Consider the following 17,753-nt stretch of genomic DNA (forward strand, 5'->3'; position numbering starts at 1 on the left):
TATGTTATTTAATTGTGCTCTAATCTTGATGATTTCCTTCCTTCTACGTGCTCTGGGCTTTGCTTGTTGTTCTTCCTCTAGTTCTGTAGCTGTAGGGTTAAATTTTTTATTAGAGATTCTTCTAGCTTTTTTAGGTAGGCCTGTATTGCTATGAACTTTCCTCTCAGGACTGCCTTCGCCGTATCCCATAGGTTTTGGGTTGTTGTATATTCATTATCATTAGTTTCCAGAAACTTTCTGATTTCTTCCTTGATGTCATTGTTAGCCCATTTATTATTTAATAGCATGTTATTCATTCTCCATGAGTTTGAATGTTTTTGAGTTTTTTCCTTGAGGTTGATTTTCAGTTTTAAGCCATTGTGATCTGGGAAGATGCTTGATATAATTTCAATTTTCTTGAATTTGTTGAGGCTTGTTTTGTGTCCTACCATGTGGTCTATCTTTGAAAATGTTCCATGTGCACTTGAGAAGAATGTATATTTTGCTTCTTTGGGGTGAAAAGTTCTATATATATCGACTAAGTCCTTTTGATCTAGAGTGTTGTTCAGTGCCTCAGTATCTTTGGTGTTTCTCTGCTTCGAAGATCTGTCCATTGTTGACAATGGGGTGTTAAAGTCCCCTACTATGAATGTGTTGCTGTCTATATCTTTCTTGGAGTCTTTCAAAATTTTTCTTACATATTTGGGTGCTCCTCAGTTGGGTGCATATATATTTATAAGGGTTATATCTTCTTGATGGATTTTTCCCTTAAGTATTATGAAATGTCCTTCTTTGTCTCTTTTTGTGGCCTTTGTTGTGAAATCTGTTTTGTATGATATAAGTGTTGCTACCTCAGCTTTTTTTTCATGTACATTTGCTTGAAATACTTTTTTCCATCCCTTCACTTTCAGTCTGTGTAGATCTTTTGTTCTAAGGTAGGTCTCTTGTAGACAGCATATATGTGGGTCATTCTTTCGAATCCATTCAGCTACCCTATGTCTTTTGATTGGAGCATTTAATCCATTTACATTTAAGGTTATTACTGATAAGTACTTATTCATTGTCATTTTCCCCCTTTGTACTCGTGTTTTTCTCTGTCTCTGTTTCTTCATCTTATTAAAAGCAGACCCTTTAGCATCTCTTGCAATGCTGGTTTGGTGGAGATGTATTCTTTTAGCCTTCTTTTGTCTTGGAAACTCCTTATTTCACCTTCCATTTTGAATGAGAGCCTTGCTGGGTAGAGGATTCTTGGTTGTAGGCCTTTGTTTTTCGTTGCTTGAAATATATTTTTGCCATTCCCTTCTGGCTTGTAGTGTTTCTGCTGAGAAATCTGATGATAGCCTTATTGGAGCTCCCTTGTATGTTATTAGTTGTTCCTCTCTTGCTGCTTTTAGGATTCTCTCTTTGTCTTTGAATGTTGCCATTTTAATTATGATGTGTCTTGAAATGGGCCTGTTGGGGTTCATCTTCATTGGGACCCTCTGTGCTTCCTGGACTTACGTGACTCTTTCTCTCCTCATGGTAGGGAAGATTTCAGTCAGTTTTTCAAAGAGGTTTTCTATCACTTGCTCTTCTTCTTCTCCTTCTAGAATTCCTATGATATGGATAGGATTACGTTTCATGTTGTCCTGCAGCTGTCTTAGAACATCTTCAGTCTTGTTCAGTCTTTTTTCATTTTGTTGAACTGTCTGTGAGTTTTTGTCTACATTTTCCTCCAGCTCGCTGATCCGATCTTCTGCTCCCTCTAGCCTGTTTTTAATTCCTTGTACTGTGTTCTTCAATTCAGAGATCATATTCTTCATTTCCTCCTGGCTCTTATTGATAGATTCTATGGCCTTTTTCATGCTGGTGTAATTCTCAGCAAGTTCCTTGTTGTTTCCCTGGAGTTCTTTGTAGTTTCCGCTGAGCTCATTGAGCTTCTCCATAATCCATGTTTTGAATTCCATATCTGATTGTTTGCTCCCCTCTATTTCATTTAGCACTCTTTCTGGGGATTCTACCTTTCCTTTCGATGGGGGGTTGTTTCTCTGTCTCCCCATTTTTGTGACTCCTATTGTTCGTTGGTGCTTCTTAGAATGATCTGCACTTCCTGGATCTGCCCCGTGTGGCATCAGATCCTGTACCAGTCTGGGCCTAGGCAGCCTGTTGGAGACTTCCAGGGATATACTGCCTTTGTCTGTCTTCTTTAGTTGTTAATCTATTCAATCTGTAATTAGTCGTCAGGTTTAAGGACCGTGCGTTTGGCAGCTTAATTCCTGTAGGCAGGGCTTTTGCTTCCCCTCAGGCTGATGCCACTTGGAGGGGAATGGTCTGCCTGCAGTACTATGGATGAGTGAGCACTGGGACCTGGTTGGCTGCTCCCCCAGTTCTCACCTCAAAGCCACCGAGCCAAACTCTCCCCAAGTGTCTTCAGTCTTCTCTGCCTTCCTTCTGCTTGAGCCCAGGGTAAGTGGGGGCCAAAATATTTTCATATGTGATCCACTTAAGAGCTCTTTTTCTCCAGCTGTTTCTCTCCGGCTAGCAAGAAACCCTGTGGCTTTTCGCTTTTCACAGCTGATACTACTTTACTTTCCACTCTGTTGCTGTAGGCTGGGAAGCCCAGCTGTGGGTTTAGGCCCTGCCCTTCTCAGGGGGAACCCCCAGCTGCTGAGCTGTTTCTCAGTCCCTTCAGCTGCCACCCGTGGGAGCCCAGCCAGCCCTTCCGTGTCTCCACACTCCCTACCAGTCAAGTTGTGATGTAGCGGCCTTTTCTGTCTCTCCGTGGTTATAAGACTTCTTTTCAGCTAGTGTTCAGTTGGTTATTCCAGAAGATTTCTTCAAAATTAAGTTGTAAGTCCAGACTGGTCCTGGGAGGAGGTTAGTGTAGCTTCCACTTACTCCTCCGCCATCTTGGATCTCTCTTAATTTTTTTATTTTAAAGCAAATAAAACATTTTAAGGTAGGTTACAATACTCTCTTTATTTTAAAAGACTGAAAGAAAAGAAAGTAAAATATTTAACTGTGATGATCTTGAGGTGATGGAATTAAGGGTGACTATTGCTTTCATTTTTATACTTACTTTCCATTATTTAAAAATTTTTCTCCAAAAGCATATACTAAATTTATAGCCATAAAGTTATTTTATAATGATCCCTGTTTAAAATCATATTGCATTGAGCAAGAGAGGGGGCCATTGTCTTCAGAGGTTAATTTACTCATCCAAAGTCACACAGCCAGTATTGGTTCAACAGATTTGGACTGGTACCTGTTCAGATGTCAGGTGAGGTACTGGGCAGTGGACACAGACAGTTGGAGTACACTTCTCAGCCTCCCTTGCAGCTAGGTCTGTACACATGAGTAAGCCTCACCTAGGGAATGTGAGCAGTGTACTACCTTTTAGGGCACTTAGAATTCAGCTTCTTTTTCTTCCCAAGACAAGAATTAGAACATTGCTGGGACCCAGAAGCATCCTGTGTCTTTCCCAATGTTAACCTCTTCCCTCCCTTCCTTAAAGGTAATCAGTGACCTGATTTTGCAATAATCTTTTTTCTGGCTTTTTACATACTTCCCTCTGCATTCCTTAGCAATATGTTGGTTTGCTTGCTTTTGAGTATTACATGATTACATTCATACTTTCTTTTGTATTTTACTATCACTTAACATGTCTGTGAGATTTACCTATATTTTGCCTGGAATTGGAGTTCATTTTCATTGCAGAAAATGTATGAACACATATCATGTCCATTTTACCAATGATGGATATTTGGGTTGTCTCCAGATCTTACCATGGACAATGCTGCTGAGAAGATTCCTTTTTAAAAAATCCTCACTGAAGGATGTTGCTTACTGATTTCAGAGATAGAGGAAGGGGTCAGTGAGAGAGAGAGAGAGAGAGAGAGAGAGAGAGAGAGAAAGTGAGGCAGAGAAAGTGAGAGAAACATCAGTCAGTTGCCTCCTGTATGTGCCCCCACCAGGGATTGAACATGCAAACTAGGTATGTGTCCTGACCAGGAATTGAACCCTCAACCTTTTGGTGTATGAGATGACACTCTAACCAATTGAAACACCTGGCTAGGAAGTTTCTTGTTTATATCCCTTGGCACACATATGCACAAATTTCTTTAGGATAAACATCCAAAAGAGGATGGCTGTGTCTTGGGATGTGTACAAGTTTAATGATAAATTGTTTTCCAAAGTAATTATAATGACATTGTCAGGCATCTTATATAATGAACACAAAATAGTCTCTTACTGTGCTCTTAATTTTCATTTTCTTAATTACCACTGATAGTGAGCATCTTTTTATCAATATATGCTTATTGTTCATATGTGTCTTCTCTTATCTTTATATTGGGTTCTTTATTGTAGCTTTTTATATATTCTGGATATTACTTGATAAATGTGTTGCAAATATATCCTTAAAGTTACTAGCTTTTCTTCTATTTTCTCCATGTTATTTGTATATTAATAGAAACTTAATTTTTTTTTTCTTTTTCCCTGGGTGGAGAGAGAGGTTTGCACAACTGAACCTAATTTTTAATATAATCTAGTTTCTCAACCTTTTCTTTTGTGGTTTGGTCTTTTTGTGCCTTTAGAAATATTTACCTACCTTGAAGTGCAAAAGATACTTTACATTTTCTAAAAGTTTTTTAAGATTTAAACAATTTTCACTTAAAAAATTAAAATGTTGTGTGCTTTCCCTCCCAAGAGCATGCCCACGCCTTTGTTACTGCACAGGTGTACATCTCCTAAACTGTAAGCATCCTACAAGACTTGCAACCAGGGGAGCAATGGGAAGTCGTCGCAGCTTGTCCTGGGTTAACCCTCTGAACCCGTCTTCAAGGCCCCTTTTTCTCTGACTTCTCAGTGAGCCAAAGCAGCTCTGCCTAGGCTCATTTCTTTCCTGTAACATTTCTAGGGAGCGAAAGCAGACCCACCTAGGCTCTCCCCTGTTGCTTCTTCTATCCTAAGCCCTTCCTTGTTTCACTGTCCCAAGCTTTAATACACATAATCTCAAAATAAAAATAAAAATAAAAACTTTAACCGATGTAGGAATGTTTTTTCTGTAAGAAATAAGGCACAACTCCAGTTTCATTGTTTCAATCTGGATAACTAATTGTTTCAGTACCACTTATTAAACAGATCATCTTTGCTTGGTTGATCAGCAGTACCACCTCATGTACTTTGTCTTCTGGAAATCTTGGAGTTTGATAATGAACATTGAGGTGATTCCATCAGCTTTCAGCTTCAGGTTCAGACAACAGGAAACTTGAAGAGATGAAGGGTTGGGGGAAGAGGTGGGGCAGCAGGAGCAGCAGGTAGGAGGGTATGGGGTGGGGTCATCCAATGGGTATTTGTGATTGGAATCTAGCCCGAGCTGGAGCTCATGATGACTTAAAAAACAAACAAACCTGGAAGTCATGGTATCGAATAAAGAATTTCATTTTTTATTTAAAAAAGCTCCAGGAGTCAAAATTTAGTTTATCAAATCACCTTTAGGTTTTAAGCAATATTTAAAACTCATGGTCTCTAACAAAGAATTGTATTTTTGAGATATGAATGTTTTCATTTTAAAAAGTAGAAAACATCAAAATAAAATGTACTTCTTATTATATCAAAATCAAGTATTTACTGAGAATACTGAATATATATCACTGTTGTAGGCTCTGGGGTTACAGTTCTACCACCAAAGATCTTATGTTCTAATTATAAAAGATAAACAATACTTGTGGTAAAATATAGCTGTTTTTTTTTTGGATGATGGTAAACATGCAGAAAAAAAGTTGGGTAGAGAGTGACTGGTGGGGAAACACAAGTGCTATTTATTTTAGCTAGAGGGGTCAAAGAATGCATCTTTGGGAAGAGTGACGTTTGCTTTTACACCTCAGTGATGCAAACAGGGTGACCCTTGATAGAAGAGCCTTTAAAGAAAAAGAAATAGTGATTATAAAATTCCTGAGATGGGGACTTTTATTGAAAAGAATCAAAATATATTTAATTAAGATTCTAAATTTCTTAATCTATTTGGTAGTATGTTTCTGAATACAAGGGGGCCCCCCAAAAACCAGAATTATGTTATGGAGGACAGGCCCCTTGTAGTACAGGCTTCTCTTGCTAGGTAAGTTTTCTAGGAACCCATCTGCTTCAGTGTACTAGCTGGTGTTGTGAGAGGCTGCATTCAGCTGCAGTGAATTATTTTTGAAGACTCTGAACACATTTGCCATGATGGGTGATTTACTGGCACACCTGCCCACACTGTGCTGAGTGTTTAGCAGTTTTTTAAAAAGTATATTTTATTGATTATGTTGTTACAGTAGTTCCAATTTTTTCCCCTTTGCTCCCATCTGCCCAGTACCCAACTTCCCTCCAGCAGTCCCACCCTCCTTAGTTCATGTCCATAGGTCGTGCATATAAGTTCTTCAGCTTCACCCTTTCCTATATTATTCTTAACTTCCTCCTGTCTAGTTTGTATTTACCAATTATGCTTCTTAACCCCTGCACTATTTCCCCATTTCTCCCCTTGCCCTTTCCCAGCTGATGACCCTCCAAATGATTGCCATACCTATGATTCTGTTCCTATTCTGGTTTACTTAGTTGGATTTTGTTTTTATTTTTTAGATTCAGTTGTTGATAGTTGTGAGTCTGTTGTCATTTTAGTGTGCATAGTTTTGATCTTCTTTTTCTTAAGTAAGCCCCTTTGACATTTCAGATAACAATGGCTTGGTGATGGTGAACTCTTTTAGCTTAACCTTGTCTGGGAAGCACTTCATCTGCCCTTCCATTCTAAATGATGGCTTTGCTGGATAGAGTAATCTTGGTTGTAGGTCCTTGCTTTTCATTGCTTTGAATACTTCTCACCAGTCCCTTCTTGCCTGCAAAGTTTTTTTTTAGAAATCAGCTGATAGACTCAATGGAACTCCTTTGTAGATAACTCTGCTTTTTTCTTGCTGCTTTTAATATTCTCTTTTTATCTTTCACCTTTGGCATTTTAATTATGACATGTCTTGGTGTGATCCTCTTTGGGTCTAGCTTGTTTGGGACTCTCTATGCTTTCTGGACTTGTATGTTTATTTCCTTCTCCGAATTTGGGAAATTTTTCTTCGTCATTTTTTCATATAAACTTTCGATTTCTTGCTCTTTCTCTTCTCCTTCTGGCACCCTTATGATTCAGATGTTGGCGTGTTTAAAGTTGTCCCAGAGGTTCCTAAGCCTCTCCTCATTTTTTTCAATTCTTGTTTCCTCATTCTGTACTGGTTGACTGTTTTTTTCTTCCTTATGTTCCAAACCATTGATTTGAATCTCGGTTTCCTTCCCTTCACCATTGGTTTTGTGTGGATTTTTCTTCATTTCATTTAGCATAGCCTTCACTTCTTCCCGTATGTGTTTGCCTTACTCAAGCACATCTGTCAAGGCTGTGAGCATCTTTATCACCAGTGTTTTGAATTCTGTATCTGTTAGGTTGGCTATCTTTTCGTCTGTTAGGTTGGCTATGTCCTCGTCACTTAGTTCTCCCACTGGGACCTTGATTCAGTCTCTCTTTTGGGCCATACTTCTCTGTCCCCTTATCTTGACAGGGTCCTGTGTTTGCTTGCCTCTATGTCTTAGGTAGAGCTGTTGCTCCTGTTACGTTGTACGGGGATGGAGCCTTAGATATTCATCAGTACAGTGTGACCCATTTCACCACATTGTAGCGCCGTATGTGGGGGAAGGGTCTGAGAAGGAACAATGCTGCTTGCTCAGCACTCGCCACTTTTCCAGGCACTTCTCTCACTTTCATTTGGCACTAGCACTTCTCTAGCTGTTGCCCTGGCTCTTCTCAGAGTGGGTGAGTCTGTGGACGTTCTCAGACTCTGGGGGCTCTTTAAACAAATGGACTATGCTGAGAGACTGGCAGTTTCTTTCTCCATCTCAACTCCTACTGGTCTGCACAGTCAGAATCAATGAGGCTTTATTTTCCCTTGCGCTGGGACCATGTGGTCTGGAGCTGGAAGCACTCCTTAGGTGTCCCTCCTGACTTTTAAAAATGTGTGACTGCACTTTATGCTGACCTGCTGCTGCCGCCACCACCACACGTCCTCTCCACCCCAGCTCCACCCCTCCCACCTGTCTGGGTGAGTGTTTCTTCTTTATATCTTTGTTTGTTGGACTTACATGCAGCTTGATTTTCAGGAACTTTTGATTGTCTCTAGTTTTGAGGTAGTTGTATTCCTTCTTAGTTGTGGAGGGAGATGCAGCATGTCTCTCTATGCCTACATCTTGGCTGGAAGTGTTTAGCAGTTTTTGACCAAAAACAGCATGACCCCCATGCCCCATACTCCCTATTCACCTGATCTTGCCCTGAGCGACTTCTTTTTTGTTTCCCCGGGTGAAAAAACTCATCAAAGGGAAACATTTTGCCAATGTGGGAGAGGTGAAACAAAAAACAGCAGAAGCACTAAAAGGCATCAAAATTGACGAGTTCCAAAACTCTTTTGAGCAGTGGAAAAAATGTCCTGATAGGTGTATTGCTTCAAATGGAGAATATTTTGAAGTTGTCTGAAGTTTAAACATGTAGAAATAAATAAATAATTTTTAATAAATAAATTCTGTTTTGGGGGTGTCTCCTCTCATATACATCAGAAAGACAGAAGATAGTGTCAGAGAAAGTGAATGAGATTACAAAACATCAAGTGTTTTCTAGCTTTTTGGACTGCGGCTTTCATGAGCTATAGAGCCTCATTCAAGTTTCTTTTCAGGCTTATTTTCATTATTTATAGATGGAGAACACTTACCACATGTAATTCCTAACAGAATATGGTACTGTAGAAAAAAATGCTAGGTATGGACAAGTTGATATTAAAAGTTTACTTAGACATTTTAAATTATGTTAAGTTACAAATTTATTGGCCAGAGTGTTTCAAATGGAGATTTTTAAGGACATACGTTTTTATAGGTCCCAGGATATTGATTTATATATAGACAACCTTCCTACATATTCTTGAAATTTGGAAATGCTTACCTCCCTAAAACTAAAAATAAAATTACTGAAAATATTTACAGTGACCCCTCACTTATCAGAAGTATTAACATTCTAGACACCCCGTGATAGGTGAAAATCTGTGAAGTATGAACCTTACATTTATTTTAGTATTTATATATATTTTAAGGCTTTATAAACCCTTCCCACACACATATAAACCATCCCCAGTCCCTTATTAACCTTTCCCACTTCCTTATTAACCTTTTCCACACTTTCATAACCACTATTTATGTCCTTAAACATATTCTACACTTTTAAACCTACATAACTTTAACAGCATGCATATGCCGTACAGCAAAATCCCACCATATAGCGAAAAATCTGTGATAAATAATTAAATACAATATTTTTAAAAATCCTGTGATACAGTGAGGCTGCGATAAGTGAACAACGATATAGAGGGACTATTTACTGTACAAATTTTTAAAGAACATGTGTATATTTTGTGAATATAATCTATTTTGTAGCCATAGTTGCAAACTTTCCACCCCAAATAAGCCTTATATTATATAATTTTTCCTTATTAAATCTTTCAAAGCAGTTTTTTTCTGAACAGACTGTACTAATAATGATTATTAAAAAATATAGAACAATAATACAACTGCTAGTGAGCTTCTGATAAATAAATAGGAAGTAAACAGCTAGAAACAAAAAACTTGATTTTTAAGGATTAACCTCAATAATCTGTTTAAGGATGTGTGATTCCCATTTATTATCTGGAATACTTCTAGTACTTCTGGAGATCTCTGATTAGGAGCCACTAGCCTTTGTCTTTGCTTGGAATTTTGTTGACTGCTGTTGGGTGACCATGACTCTAGATGAGGTCTATCCTCTTGTGGTTGTACCAAATTTAATTCATTAATATGTATTATTTATTTACTTATTTATTTGTTTGTTTATTTGTAGTGTATTTTATTGATTATGTTGTTACAGCTATCCCAATTTTTTCCCTTTGTCCGTATCTGCCCAGTACCCACCTTCCCTTCAGCAATCCTCCCCTCCTTCGTTCATGTCCATGGGTCACACACATAAGTTCTTTGGCTTCACCCTTTCCTATACTCTTCTTAACATCTGCCTATTTTGTACCAACCAATTATGCTTCTTAATCCCTGCACCATTTACCCATTTCTCTCCCTTCCCAGTCCCAACTGAAAACCCTCCAAATCATCCCTATACCTATGATTCTGTTCCTGTTCTGGTTGTTTGCTTAGTTTTTTTTTTTTTTTTTTTTTTTTTTTTAGATTCAGTTCTTGATAGTTGTGTTTGTTGTCATTTTAGTGTTCATAGTTTTGGTCTTATTTTTCGTAAATAAGTCATTTTAACACTTCATATAATAATGACTTGGTGACGATGAACTCCTTTAGCTTTACCTTGTCTGGAAAGTACTTTATCTGCCCTTCCATTCTAAATGATAGCTTTGCTGGGTAGAGTAATCTTGGTTGTAGGTCCTTGCTTTTCATCACCTTGAATGCTTCTTGCCAGTCTCTTCTTGCCTGCAAATTTTCTTTTTAGAAATCAGCTGATAGTCTTATAGTCACCCCTTTGTAGAGATCTCTCTTCTTTTCTCTTGGTGCTTTTAAGATTCTCTCTTTATCCTGAACCATTGGTATATTTTAATTATGATGTGTCTTGGTGTGGTCCTCTTTGGGTCTAGCTTGTTTGGGACTCTCTGTGCTTCCTGGACTTGTATGTCTATTTCCTTTGCCAAATTAGAGAAGTTTTTCTTCATTATTTTTTCAACTAAGTTTTTGATTTCTTGCTCTTCCTCTTTTCCTCTGGCACCCCTATGATTCAGATGTTGGCATGTTTAAAGTTGTTCCAGAGGTTTCTAAGCCTCTCCTCATTTTTTTTCAATTCTTGTTTCCTCATTCTGTACTGGTTGACTGTTTTTTTTCTTCCTTGTGTTCCAAATCATTGATTTAAATCCTGGTTTTCTTCCCTTCACCATTGGTTTTATATGGATTTTTTTTGTTTCACTTAGCATAGCCTTCACTTCTTCCCTTATGCATTTGCCATGCTTAATCTTGTCTGTTAAGTCTATGAACATCATTATCACCGGTGTTTTGAACTCTTCATCTGTTAGGTTGGCTATGTCCTCATCACTTAGTTCTCCCACTGGAACCTTAATCTGCTCCCTCTTTTGGCCCATACTTCTCTGCCTCATCAACTTGACTGTCTCTTGTGTTTGCCTGTGTCTTAGGTAGAGCTGTTGCAACTGTTACATTGTAAGAGGCAGAACTTAGGTATTTGTCAGTATGGTGCGACTGACCCATTTCACAACATTGTGGTGCTGTATGTGAGGGAGGGGTGAACGGGAACATTGCTGCTTGCTCAGCACTCACCCCTTTTCCAGGCATTTCTCCCTCTCCTCATATGGCACTGGCATCCCTCTAGCTGTTGCCCTGGTTGTGGTTCCAGAGTGAGTCAGTTTGCAGATGTTCTAGGACTCTGGGGGGCCCGCCAAACATACGAGCTCTGCAAAGGGACTGGCAGTTTCTTCTGCTGCCCCAACCCCCACTGGTTTTCACAGTCAGAAGCAATGAGGCTTTATTTTCCCCCATGCTAGAGCTATGAGCTGCCAGGCCTGGTCTGAGGCTGGGATCGCTCCTCAGGTATCCTTCCTGACTTTTATCCTGTGTGACTGTGCTTTCTGCCAGCTGGATACAGCCACTGTCCTGCCACCACTGCCACCACACTGTGCCCACTCCACCCCAGCTCCACCCCTCCTACTTGTCTGTATAAATATTGCTTCTTTATCTTTCTTTGTTGGACTTCCTTGCAGTTTAATTTTCTGGTAGTTCTGGTTGTTTTTAGTTTTTAGGTAGTGGTATTCTTATTGTTGTGGAGCATGGCAAATCATGACTACCTATGCTCCTGTCTTGGCTGGTAGTGTTTCCAGGTAGTTTTTGATTTTTTCCTTGATCTCATAGTTAACTCATTATTTAATAACATGTTATTAGTCTCCATGTATTTGAATGTTTTTGAGTTTTTCCCTTCTGATTGATTTCTAGTTTCATAGCATTGTGGTCAGGAAGATGCTTGATATTATTTCAATTTTCTTGAATTTGTGAGGCTTGTTTTGTGTCATACCATGTGGTCTATCTTTGAAATTGTTCCATTTGTGTTTCAAAAGAATGTGTATTTTGCTTTGGGGCTAAATGTTCTGTATATATCAATTAAGTCCAATTGATTTAGGGTGTCATTCAGTTCCACAGTATTGTTGTTGATTCTTTGTTTGGAAGATCTATCCATTGTTGACAATGGGTGTTAAAATCCCCTATGATTAGTGTGGTGCTGTTGATATCTTTCTTGAAGTCCTCCAAGATTTTTCTTATATATTTAGGTGCTCTTATGTTGGGTGCATATATGTTTACAAAGGCTATATTCTCTTATTGGACTCCTCCCTTAAATATTATGTAGTAATCTTCTTTGTCTCCTGTTATGGCCTTTATTTTGAAGTCTATTTTGTCTGATATAAGTATTGCTATGCCAGTTTTTTTTTTATGTGTTTGCTTGAAATCTTTTTTCCATCCCTTTACTTTGAGTCTGTATAGATCTTTTTTTCTGAGGTGGGTCTGTTGTAGACAGGATATGTACAGGTCATGTTTTCTTATCCATTCAACTACCCTATGTCTTTTGTCTAGAGCATTTAATCCATTTCTATTTAAGGTTATTATTGATAGGTACTTACTTATTCATTGCCATTTCCCCCCTTTGTACCTGTGTTACTCTCTCTTTTTCTTTTTAAAATTATTTTAAAGTATATTTTGTTGATTATGGTATCACAGTTGTCCCATTTTTTTGCCCTTTGCCCCTCTTTATTGGGCACCTCCCTTCCCTCCAGCAATCCTCCCACCCCTTATCTCATGTCCATGGGTCGTGCATATAATTTCTTTGACTTTTCCATTTACTTTACTATTCTTCCTGTTTATTTGTACCTACAGGTTATGCCTCTTGATCCCTGCACCTTTTCCTCAATTCTCCCCCTTCCTGCTGATAACCCTCCATATGGTCTCCATATCTATAGTTCTGTTCTTGTTCTAGTCGTTTGCTTAGTTTGTCAGTTTGTTTTTTTAGGTTCATTTGTTGATAGTTGTGAGTTTGTTGTAATGTTTTCTTTATCTTCTTAAAGCAGTCTTTTCAGCATCTCTTGCAGTGCTGGTTTGGTGGAGATGTGCTCTTTTAACCTTTTAATTTTTATTTTTTAATTTAATTTAATTTTGTTAGGGAAGTTTCTTATTTTGCCTTGTTGGGTAGAGCAGCCTTGGTTGCAGGTCTTTGCTTTTCATTTATTGGAATATATCATTCTATTCCCTTCTGGCTTGTAGTGTTTATGTTGAGGAATCAGCTCATAGCCTTATCAGAACTCCTTTTTATGTTACTAGCTGTTCCTGCCTTGCTGCCTTTAAGATTCTCTCTTTGTCTTTAAATTTTGTCATTTTTATTATGATGTGTCTTGGAGTGGGCCTCTTTGGGTTCATTTTCATTGATGTGAGAAACAGTCACATTAAGACAGTGGGATACAGGACTTCAGCAGCAAAGCAAGGGGTTTATTCACGATTCTGCAGAAATGGGTGCACTGCCAGAAGCAGGCACACCATTGTCAAGACAGACAGGGTGCCCTCCCATGTTTTCCCATTGGCTGGGTTTTCCAGAGTTAGATTCTAAACACAAGGTGTCTAAAACTGATAGGTTCCAATGAGTCACTATGGTGGTCAGCTCCAGAGTCCAGGATATAGGTGAAATAACAATGCCCTCTGGTTAGGGATGGTTGCTGGGGAACAGAAAGTCCAGGAGATTTATGGCCCATGTTCCTGGAAAGTACTCAAGGGCGGGGGGACAGGGGGACCAGGTCTTAGCAGGTTGCCTCTGACAATAGAGAACTTCATGATCAGGTACATGGCCAGTGATGGATTTCTCTGTTTTTTAGCACAGGTGTTGGCTCAGGTCCTGTGAGACTGCAGGCCATGTTTGTTTCATGGTTGCCTAATTCTAGGTCCACAGGGCATGTAACTCTTGGGGCAGGTGACAGCTAGCTTGGGAGGGGTGCTTAGTAATTTTCTACTCTAATTTTGAGAGGCACTTTGTTCTTTTTATGCTTATCACATTGGGATCCTCTTTGCTTCCTGTACTTGTGAGACATTTTCTCTCCTCATGTTTGGGAAGTTTTCTGTCATTACTTTTTCAATCAGGTTTTCTATCCCTTGCTCCTCTTCTTCTCCTTCTGGTATCCCTGTGGTGTGTATATTATTGTGTTTCATGTTGTCCTGCACATCTCTTAAACTATCTTCGTTCTTTTTGAGTCTTTTTTTTTCTTTCTTTCTGCTATGTCTGGGTGTTTTTTTTCTACTTTGTCCTCGAACTTACTGATTTGATACTCTGCTTCATCTAGCCTGCTTATAATTTCTTCTAATGTATTCTTCATTTCTGATATTGTATTCTTCATTTCCTCCTGGCTCTTATTAATAGTTTCCATGCCCTTTTTCATACTGATATAGCTTTCATAGAGTTCCTTGTAGCTCTCACTGAGCCCCCTGAGCACCCTTATAACCATTATACTAAACTCTATGTCTGAAATATTGCTTGCCTCAATTTCATTTAGCATTCTTTTGGGGGATTTCTCCTTTCCTTTCAATTGAGGGTTGTGTCTTTGTCTCCCCATTTTAGACACCCCCCCCCCTGCAAATTAGATTAATCTTCTTTGATTCCCTGTTTTTGTGGGGCAGCCTTCTGTGGTAGGGGACCTATGGGACTCAGTGGTGCCATTTCCTTTATCTTCTGAGCTGGAGGCTCTTGTGATGCTCTTGGGATGCTCTTTATGCCATTTATGTGAGCTCTCTTGTAATTGGGTTTGGTTGTTGTTAGGTTATTTTTTTGTGGATTATTCCATCTGGCTGACTGACTTAGAGTCAGACCACCCACCACGTCTTGTATGCTGTCGTACAGTCGCTGCCAGAACAAAACAATACAATCAGGGAAACAAAACCTGCACCTGCAAAAATAACCCCCAACCACAACCACCCTATCAAATAGCAAATGAGCAAAGATTAATAAGGGTGGAAAGGGAATAAGAAGGAAAAAAGAAAGAAAAAATGATTATGAGACATCAAAGGAAAGAAAAGTGATTTTGAGAGGACAGATGGAGAAGAAATAATAAGAGTGAGGAATGGAAACTAGGCTAAAAGAGGGAAAGAATAAAATTTAAAACAAAAAGAAAACAAAAAAGAAATGGCAGGAGGAAGGCAAAATGGAGTAGGAGAGGGGAACAGTAAAATTTGAGATTTGAAATGCAAAAATAGTGAACCTCTAGGAATAAAATTGAAGAAATGCAATCCCAACCATCATATCAACAACCAAAGAACAAAGATTAATAAAGGTGGAGAGGGAATAAGGATATTATAAGAAAGGGAAAAAGAATGTGAGATGACCGACAAGAAAAATGGTTTTGAGAAGCTGGAGGTAGGAGAAATAATAAGAGTGCAGAATAGAAACAAGGCATAGAAAGGGAAAAAATAAAATTTAAAACAACAATAAGAAGAGGAAGGAGGAAGGCAAAATGGAGTAAGAGAAGGAAGGAGTGAAATATGAGATTTGAAATAAACTCAAGAAAAAGTGAAATAATAGAAACAAACTTGAAGAAAAAGAAAAAATTTTAAAAAGCTATGCAGGAGACCCTGGCTGGTGTGGCTCAGTGGACTGAGCATCAGCCTGCGAACCAAGTGTCGCTGGTTCAATTCCCAGTCAGGGCACATAACTAGGTTGCATGTCAGGTCCCCAGTTGGGGGCGCAAGAGATAGGCAACCACACAGTGATGTTTCTCTCCCTTTCTTTCTCCTTTCCCCTCTCTCTAAAAATAAATAAATAAACAAACAAATTAATTAATTAAAAAAAAAAGCTATGCAGGAGAAAAAAAATAATTAAAATAATGAAGAAGACCATGGTGGAATTTGTTTCAGCAGAGTCTAGTGTTTGCCACTGTTTTCTCTTTCTAGATCCACCCCTGGAAATGTCGGATGGTGTCCTAGTCTAGCTTTAGGCAGCTTGTTTGAGGCTACAAGCAATCCATAGTCTGTGGCTGTCTCCTTCAGGGTTGGCTAGTTCCCACTGTCTATCCTGCAGGCTTTCCATCAGCACAAGGCCCAGGAGTGGCTCATCTAATGTCCAAGAGCAATTCCAGTACCACCTCCATCTGCCTCCAGAGGGGACCTTTGGTGGGATCAGGAGGGTTAAATCCCCAGGTCACCCCCGGGGAGGCACTGTTCAGTCTTCAGGGAAGATGGTGGGAGTGTTTCCCTGCCCCCCCCCCCCCCCGGGCTACCCCCCCCCCCCCACGCCACCACACATCTTGGTCTGTCCCAGATTATTTTCAATAATGTAGTTTCTGATGAAATAGCTGCCCATTTCCTATGAGGGGCCAATCCGTGTAGAAAGGGCAGGTCTTTCCTGCTTGGTGCTGATGGCAATTCTATGTAAGAGCTGAGGCTGTGTAGGGCTCTGAATACCCCTTGCTGCATCAATTTCTAATCTCTGCTTTGCTGGTTTCAGTGGACCAGGGCCTGAGGAAGCAGCATAGCTTGTAGTGTCTGATAGAAGTTCAGAAAGGGCCCTTTTAGAGCTTCTTCTTTCCCCTGTGGATAAGCGCTGAGCAAAGGGATCCTGAGCTTGCAATCCCACAGGTGGGGATTGGGCATGCCTGCGTGGAAGGGGACCTGCATGGCTACAAGGAATCTCAGGCATTCAGCTCCTGGCTGTCCAGTCCCCAGCCTGTGGCTGTTACAGGAGACTCAGGACTGAACTCTCCACTCTGAGCAGCCCCCTGCTCATGAGTTATGCAGTCCCCTCACCATGCCACTTTCCATTCTTTCTGTGCAGCTGGAATCAGTGCGACCAAACTGCACTTTCACTCTGTTTTTTTCTTTGTTGGCAGATCCGCTGTGCGTGTGCACGAGCACAGGGTCCCTGCCCAGTCTCGCCTCAGCTCCCCTTTTAAAAGAGTCTTTATGTGGCTCCCACACTGCAGCACCGAGCCCTGGGCCGGGTCTCTCCACGCTCCACCTCCCCCCAAAGCGCAGTATCTCTCTCAGGGCCGTCCACAGCCTGCCAGTGTGATAGTTTTAGGAGATAGAGTTTCTCTCTGGAACTCTCCTGGTTGGTGCGTCAGCTGTGGTCGAATTTCTCGCTCTGTGTGTGTAGCCTGTCTGCCAGACTTTGTGTATCCTTCCAAGTCTCTCCTGATTAGGGTTGGTGGTGTCCCTGTGTGGGTCCAGGGCTGCACTCCAGGAGGGAAGGAAGCCACTAAGCTGGGTTTTCTGTCTGTTTTCTGCTCTGCTGCAGGTGCCTTGCACAGGGCATTTCCCCCTTAACTTATAAAATTCTCTTAACCGGATGGTGCAAAGCATCCTCTGTACTCCTTGGCTTCACAAATTCATGTCAGCTGAGATTCACTGATTGTTCAGGTCACTTGTCAGAAGAGCAGCTGAAAATCCGTGCTGGGTGCACAAGCAAGTGGGTTTAGGTTCCACCTGCTTGGCCGTCATCTTATAAATCCTCTGCAGTTCAGTTTAAAACTTGAAATGCCTATTTGCTAAGTAAATGTCAGGATTTGATTTAATGAGCAGATAAAAATGTGGTAATTAGCATAATCAATGGTTGAACATTTCTATTATACTTTAAAATAATTGGATTGTGTTTTTAACATTTCTCTTTTAACATATTTATTATTTAAACCAATTTTTCTTGATCTAAAATGTTTGAAATAAAATGTTCTGGCTATTAT

This window comes from Furipterus horrens, unplaced genomic scaffold (genome assembly GCF_987537825.1).
Source record: "Furipterus horrens unplaced genomic scaffold, mFurHor1.1.pri manual_scaffold_3, whole genome shotgun sequence".
Lineage (NCBI taxonomy): Eukaryota > Metazoa > Chordata > Mammalia > Chiroptera > Furipteridae > Furipterus > Furipterus horrens.